Source organism: Pogoniulus pusillus, chromosome 24 (assembly GCF_015220805.1).
Source record: "Pogoniulus pusillus isolate bPogPus1 chromosome 24, bPogPus1.pri, whole genome shotgun sequence".
Lineage (NCBI taxonomy): Eukaryota > Metazoa > Chordata > Aves > Piciformes > Lybiidae > Pogoniulus > Pogoniulus pusillus.
The window spans coordinates 6,306,633-6,312,632 of NC_087287.1; the positions used below are offsets into that span (position 1 = coordinate 6,306,633).

The 6,000-nt window shown below is 54.7% G+C and overlaps 1 protein-coding gene across 2 annotated transcripts in view; it reads right to left on the minus strand.

Annotated features, from left to right (window-relative positions):
- The window catches only part of DUSP8 (dual specificity phosphatase 8), a 49,002-nt gene extending 43,266 nt beyond the window's left edge, over positions 1 to 5,736 (minus strand). Inside the window, exon 1 of one of the 2 annotated variants that reach the window (XM_064163169.1) lies at positions 5,647 to 5,736. The gene's annotated coding sequence lies outside the window, so the exon portion shown is untranslated. Of the gene's footprint in view, positions 1 to 5,137; positions 5,304 to 5,646 lie in introns of those variants that run through there. The other variant, XM_064163168.1, reaches the window with a different exon arrangement.
- Between the last annotated feature and the right edge of the window lie 264 nt (positions 5,737 to 6,000).

Genomic DNA, 6,000 nt, shown 5'->3' on the forward strand with positions numbered 1-6,000 from the left:
AAAGCAAGCCATGGAGATAGGATGTTCACTCAGATCTCCAACACCCTCCAACTTGCTCCCATGCCAGCAGGTCTCATTGATCCCTGCTTCTGACCATGCAATGGGTGATCACATCAAGCCTTTAGGGCTGCTGATTAACCCCCCAAGCAAAGACCACTTCAGTTCTCTTCACCCTCCTGCCCCATCTAGCTAGGCTCCAACTGAGCTCCCACTTATCTTTGTATCAGTTACTGCTGAATGAACCTTGCTCAGGTGCCAGACAAAGAGGCAGCCAAGCTCAAAGCTGAAGGGATTGCAAGGATGACACAGAACTACAGGCATCAGCATTCAGGCAGTGAGGGGAGAACTCGCTGATCTATTTTTAATGGCACAATGCTGGTGGTGCTTTACAAAAGGACATGTCTGGGGAGATTCTGCCCAGTCAGAGATTTGCATTCGGGGTGGTTTTTTGCAGGGGTCAACTTCCCTCTGCCGTGCACAGGAGATGTTTTGCTCCCTTGCCACCCCACAGAACAACTCAGAGAGCCCTGGCTGGAGGCCTGTCCCTCTGGATCACCTTCCTGCCCTGCCACGTCCTTCTGACTTTCCACCAGCAGAGCCAAAGCTGAGGTGAGCAGCAGGTGAGGTGTAAATGCGAGCTCCAAGCTGGCTTGATTTCTAGGTCTGAGCCATCGCTGAGCTAGCAAAGCTGCCGAGGACACCTCTGCAAGGTGCTCAGCCGGCAGCAAAGCAGTTAACGTGGTTCCCCTCAGGCTAGCTCCCAAGTCAGCAGCGCTGGCACCCTCTCCACACCAGCCCTCTACTCAACAGCCTCAAGTGCCAAGCGAGGCTCAGGCTGCGCCCGTCCGCTGCCCGCGCAGGGCTGCTGGCCAAGGCAGACGGAGCTGGCATGAATAGCTCCACTCAGGCTCTGGCTCGAGGACGGACCGGGCTGCCATCTCCAGCCTGGAAATGAGGCTTGGTAGAGGCAACGCCAAAACAATCAGATGATGCTGTAGATGCTCGGCGGTTGCGTCTTTTCAGCAGCAACCGAGCCCGCCGGACCCTCTTTGTCTGGAGCAGAGTGGCTGCCGTTAGCCAAGGAGGGGCTGGGTTGCAGCGGGAGATGTGCGACTGAGGCAGACGCAGGTTTAGTGTGGGAAGGGCTTGACAACACTGCAACAAACAAGGCTGAGATCTCTAGCAGAGCTTCTGCTGCATCAGCTGAATTCGCAGGCACGGCTCTCCTCCAAGGACTAAATCCCCGCCGTGAGGAGGCAGGAGAAAGGCAAGATGACAAGCCAGGGATGCGGGCACACCGCGCACCTCCACGGCGGGTGAGGAAGGCGGGCCGGAAAGACGCAGTGCATCACCAGCAGGGCTGGAGGGCACGTCCTGCGGAGGGGCTGGAGGATGCCAGGGGCATGCTGTCATTGGAAGCTCCACACAGGATCAAAGCAGTGGTCCACCTCGTTTCGCCTCCCCTCGCCATCACCGTCTAATTTAAGCAGGTATTGTCTGACAGCCTGCTGGGTATTTATGGATAGTCATGGCATGATTTAGGTGGAAGGAAACCTCAGGAGCTCATCTGGTCCAACAAGCCCTCTCTCCCTTAAAGAAGGACTAGCATCAACACCAGAACAGGTCGTCTTGTCACCAAATGACCTGTTCCCTGTCATCAGCAGGCTCAGAAACGATGATCCTTTTAAGTCAGCATGCAGAAGTGCTACACAAAGGGCTACAGCACCCCGAAGGGCTCTGGAGAAACTCCTGAAGAATAGAAAGTCTCTGCCTCAAGAGACCTGAAGGCTTGGTTTGACAGAAGTACAACCAAGATAGGCAAGTCAAGCATGAGTAGATCAAGGTGGCCAAACAGGAACTGCGAGGGCTTCCCATACACAGCAAACAACTTGGAGGAGTGGGAAGAAAAGAGAGAAGGCAGGATTTCCAGCCCCAGATGGGTTGCTGGGATGTTCCTAATTGAAGTCACTGCAAAACATCACTTATTTCACCTTCCTCCAGATAGCCCCTGCATTTCTGTGCTCTTATTGCTCCCTCTTTGTGCTATGAAACTCTTCATGTGTGGGACCAGCACCTCCAGGCTCTCCTCCAGCCATAGTCTGGGCTACCACTGCACCTATCTTCTGACGTAATGATCCTTGCAAGGCATCATGCAAACAAGTACTGCCTCTCATGTTTGGAAACTGGAGGTCCAGCACAGCCAACACTCCACAGAAGCTCTCTGCAAGGCAACAGAAGACACTCCCTGCACACACCTACATAAGACTACCTTGTCCAGCTGGGTCTAGAGCCCCTCGAGGAAGAGTCAAATGCAAGCCACCCCGAAGGAACCACAGCACTCTGCAGCCCAGGCTGGGTAGGGCTCTGTGCTGGGCATAGCCCCCTGAATTGCCATTCTTACTCTCCTTGCTCAAAGTGGAGATAGTTGAGAGCCAAAGAGCCTTTTGGACAGCACTGACCCACAGGTTTGGGAGTAGAAAGTCTACAAACATCTCTTGGAAGAGATAAGACCTTGTTTCCTTTCCATGATCTTATGCTGAAGAGAAAACAGGGCAACCAAGACATCTGCCTGGTGCTCGGTGTGTTCCATCATGATCTCAGCTCTTGCCTGGCTTCTAAAAAAGCAGCTCTCCACGGAGATGTGACACATGCCATGGTCTCCTCCTCCATCAGAGGAGCAGGCAAAGCCATCACCGAGGTGCAGTATACCACCTGCTGCTCCTCTGAGAACCTACACTGTCGCTGATGACTGGCTTTGAGGGCAGCCCCCGACACTACCAGTGCAGAGCATCTTGGCACAGTCAGGGTTAACCTGGCTGTGTTACAGTTCTGCATATGACACAGGCCCAGGGCTCCTGAGCAAGCCTGAGAAAATCTTGAGTGGAGAGCTGGTTTAGCTTCTTACCCAATGCCTGCTCCCAGGCCACTCACCTCCCTTCTCCAAGCCTATCCATGTAATTACATCAGGTGCCTCCTTCCCACTTGGCATCAGGTGGGACAGGTGTATCTTCAGAGGAGAAAAGTAAAGCTCGGCAAACAGGTTTTAAACCCCAGGGGGTACGAGGATGCAGAGCAGCTGCTGAAAGCTTTCCCCACAGGATGGTGGCATTGCAGCTTCTCTGCATAGCAGCAAGTTAAAGAGTGAGGTGAGACCACCTGGGAGCACCTGAATGGTTCTGCAGCCATCTCCTCCCTAACGCTGCCATTACCCCTGCAACTGAAGGCTAAGAGGTCTCCTGATGCAACCTCCCAGCTGTCCCAGCAGACAGAAAGGAGCCTGAATCTGCAAGCTCCTGCTCTTTATCACCTCCTTCCCTCCAAGAGTCGGTTTGCTGGAATAGTTTCAGTATGATGGAGCTCTCACCATAAATCAAAGCTGTCAAGAGCTGGAGCACCTCCTTTTCCTCCTTTCACCCCTGACAGCCTTAACACGCTCTGCACCTGCCTGTGCCCAGGGCTGCAGGAGCTGCACACCACAGAAGCCAACCTCTGATCCCTGAGAACAGCCTCACTTAAAGGCAACGAACGAAAGCCAAAGAGGAAAAGCACCTACAACACACTCCCTGCCTCTGACGTAGGTGGAAGCAGCTGGTGCAGAGGGAAGGGGTAGGGACAGACCAAGGACTTGCTCACATCCATGCCAAGAGAAGTAATTTCAGAAATCCAGAGCTGCAGTGGCTTTCCAATCTTTTTGAGGGACAAAGTGGCTGCAAGGGGGAGAAGCTAATCTTCTCCCACCTCCCAAGAGCCACTTGGGACAGTCACCACTGCAAAGACCTGATCAGCCCTCCGGGGTGCTCTGAAGGAGTAATGACGTTGCATTTAATTTTAGGTGCATCTAAACCCTCCAGAGGCAGGCACCTCTGTGGCTTTCTCAGCAAGGTGCCTGCACAAACCCGCTCTGCAGACGAGCGTGGTGCAATATCTGCAAGGACAATCTCCATGCAGAGCACCCAGTGAACGCTCCTGAAGAATTCTGGTCGCTGTGCTCAGCTCTCAGGCTAGATTTGAAACAGCAATTCTAGATCCAGCTTCTCCTTCCCTGCTCTCTGTCATGCATCAAGGCAGGGACAATTGAAACCCGTGGGGGGCAAAGCTGCTGGGTTAAAAAGCCTTTTGGGGCGAGTTGCTGCCAACTCTCCTCGGGCACCCTCCAGCCCCTGGTTTGTGCTGCCTGAGTAAGCTGCCGATGGGCAGAGGGTAGCAATTTCTGCTTGCTGCCATGGGAAATAGGCGTTTGGGCATCCATCTGCTGCTCCTGCACCCAACTGTCCCCTCCTGTCCCAGCCATTCAGATGGTCCTACATGTCAAGGCTGTACCAGCAGGGCTGCCACCAGAGAAATCAGGGATGAAACACCTGCGAAGTCCTTGCAGGTATTTAAAATCCCAAATGCCTGCAGCAGTGACCAGGAGGGTTTTCTCAGTGCTGCAGAGAAAGCATCTTGGGAATTTCATTTTGGGAAGCAATGCAAGCAAAACCAAACCAAGCACAGGAACACCTCCCCCCCCCCTCCAAAGCCAGACCCCAAAACCTCAACCAGCCTCCCCTGCAAAGAGTCTTCCTGGCACGGACACCCTTTGACAGCTCACACACCCGTCTGGCAAAGGGAAGGCCAAACCTAGTATCACCAGATCCCAAGCATGGAGCCCTTCCCAAAACAAAGCTTGTCCTCAGCCGCGCTCAGGCGCATAGGCAGCTGTGCCCCCAGCCTCTTGCCTCGGTGCGGGAGGATGGGACAATGCCAGCAGGCATTAAATCCCGCACCAGGGAGAAGCTGCTTTCAAGGTTAACATGGTCCCTGGAACACCAGCAGCAATCCTCAGCCCTACCTGCACAGGGCTTCATGGCCATCCCGACCACCTCCTTAGAGGAGATGCTTTTATACCCCAAATCAGGGATCTAAATCTATTCCCGAGCCATTTGTCACCACCACAACAAGCTGCTTGGGATAGGGGTGGTCCCTTCCACACATGCTTCTGGCAGAGCCCAGCTCCCACCGCGGAGCTGTTGGAAAGGACCGCAGTGGGAAGGAGAAACGTATCCGTGCCCAGCCAAATCCCGAGATCCCGAGGAAGGCTGGCACCGCACCGCGTCCCGCACCGCACTGCCTGCCACCGCCGCCGCCGCTGACTGACCTGTGCACCGAGCTGCCCCAATGCCAGCTGAAGCACTGACATCAGCTTCTGCTCCTGCTCAGGAATTTAATTCTGGGGGAGGAGAAAAGGGAAGGGGGTGGCGGTGGGGGGAGCAGGGAGGAGAAGGAACTTATTTATCAATAAGGGAAATGAGCAGGGAGCTGTGACAGCAACCAGGGCTGAGCCAGCGAGCACCGCGTAGCGCTAGGTAATAATTTTGGGGGGGAGTGGGGGGTGGGAGAGAACACGGACGGGGGACATCAATTGGTCCATGCACGCTGAGGGGGGTGATTTTAAAGGGCAGCTTAACTCCTTCCTGGCCGGCAGCGCCTTCAAAGTGTTGCGTCCACCCCCCCACTGCTAAACACATGCCGGCTGCGTTTAAACGCCAAGGACACAGCAGCGACTCTCCAAACAGTTTCATCATCATCATCACCATCACATCAACCCAGCGCTGTCCACGCCGCTTCCATTCTCCCCCTTCCCTCCAACCCGAACCTCCTCCTCACCTGCACCACCACCAAGCGCACCTTTCTGAGGCAGAAGCGGAGAGGGGAGGAGAAGGATTTTCAGGAACCCTCCCCCAAAACAAGCGCAGTGTCCCCGACATGCGCACCCGCGGAGAGAGGACTCCCCCCTCTCTCCACCCTCTCTCTTCCCAGTACACAACAACACCCCCATTTTTGTCTTTACATTAAAATAATCCCAGCCCCCTTAAAGCCCCAACCCCTATATCCATACATACAGACCCACATCTATATGTTGCGCGCTGTCCGCAGGCTCCGCATATGCGGAAGGGATGCACCGGCCCCCCCATTTCCCCTCCCTTCCCCCCCACATCGACACCTATAGGGGATGCACTG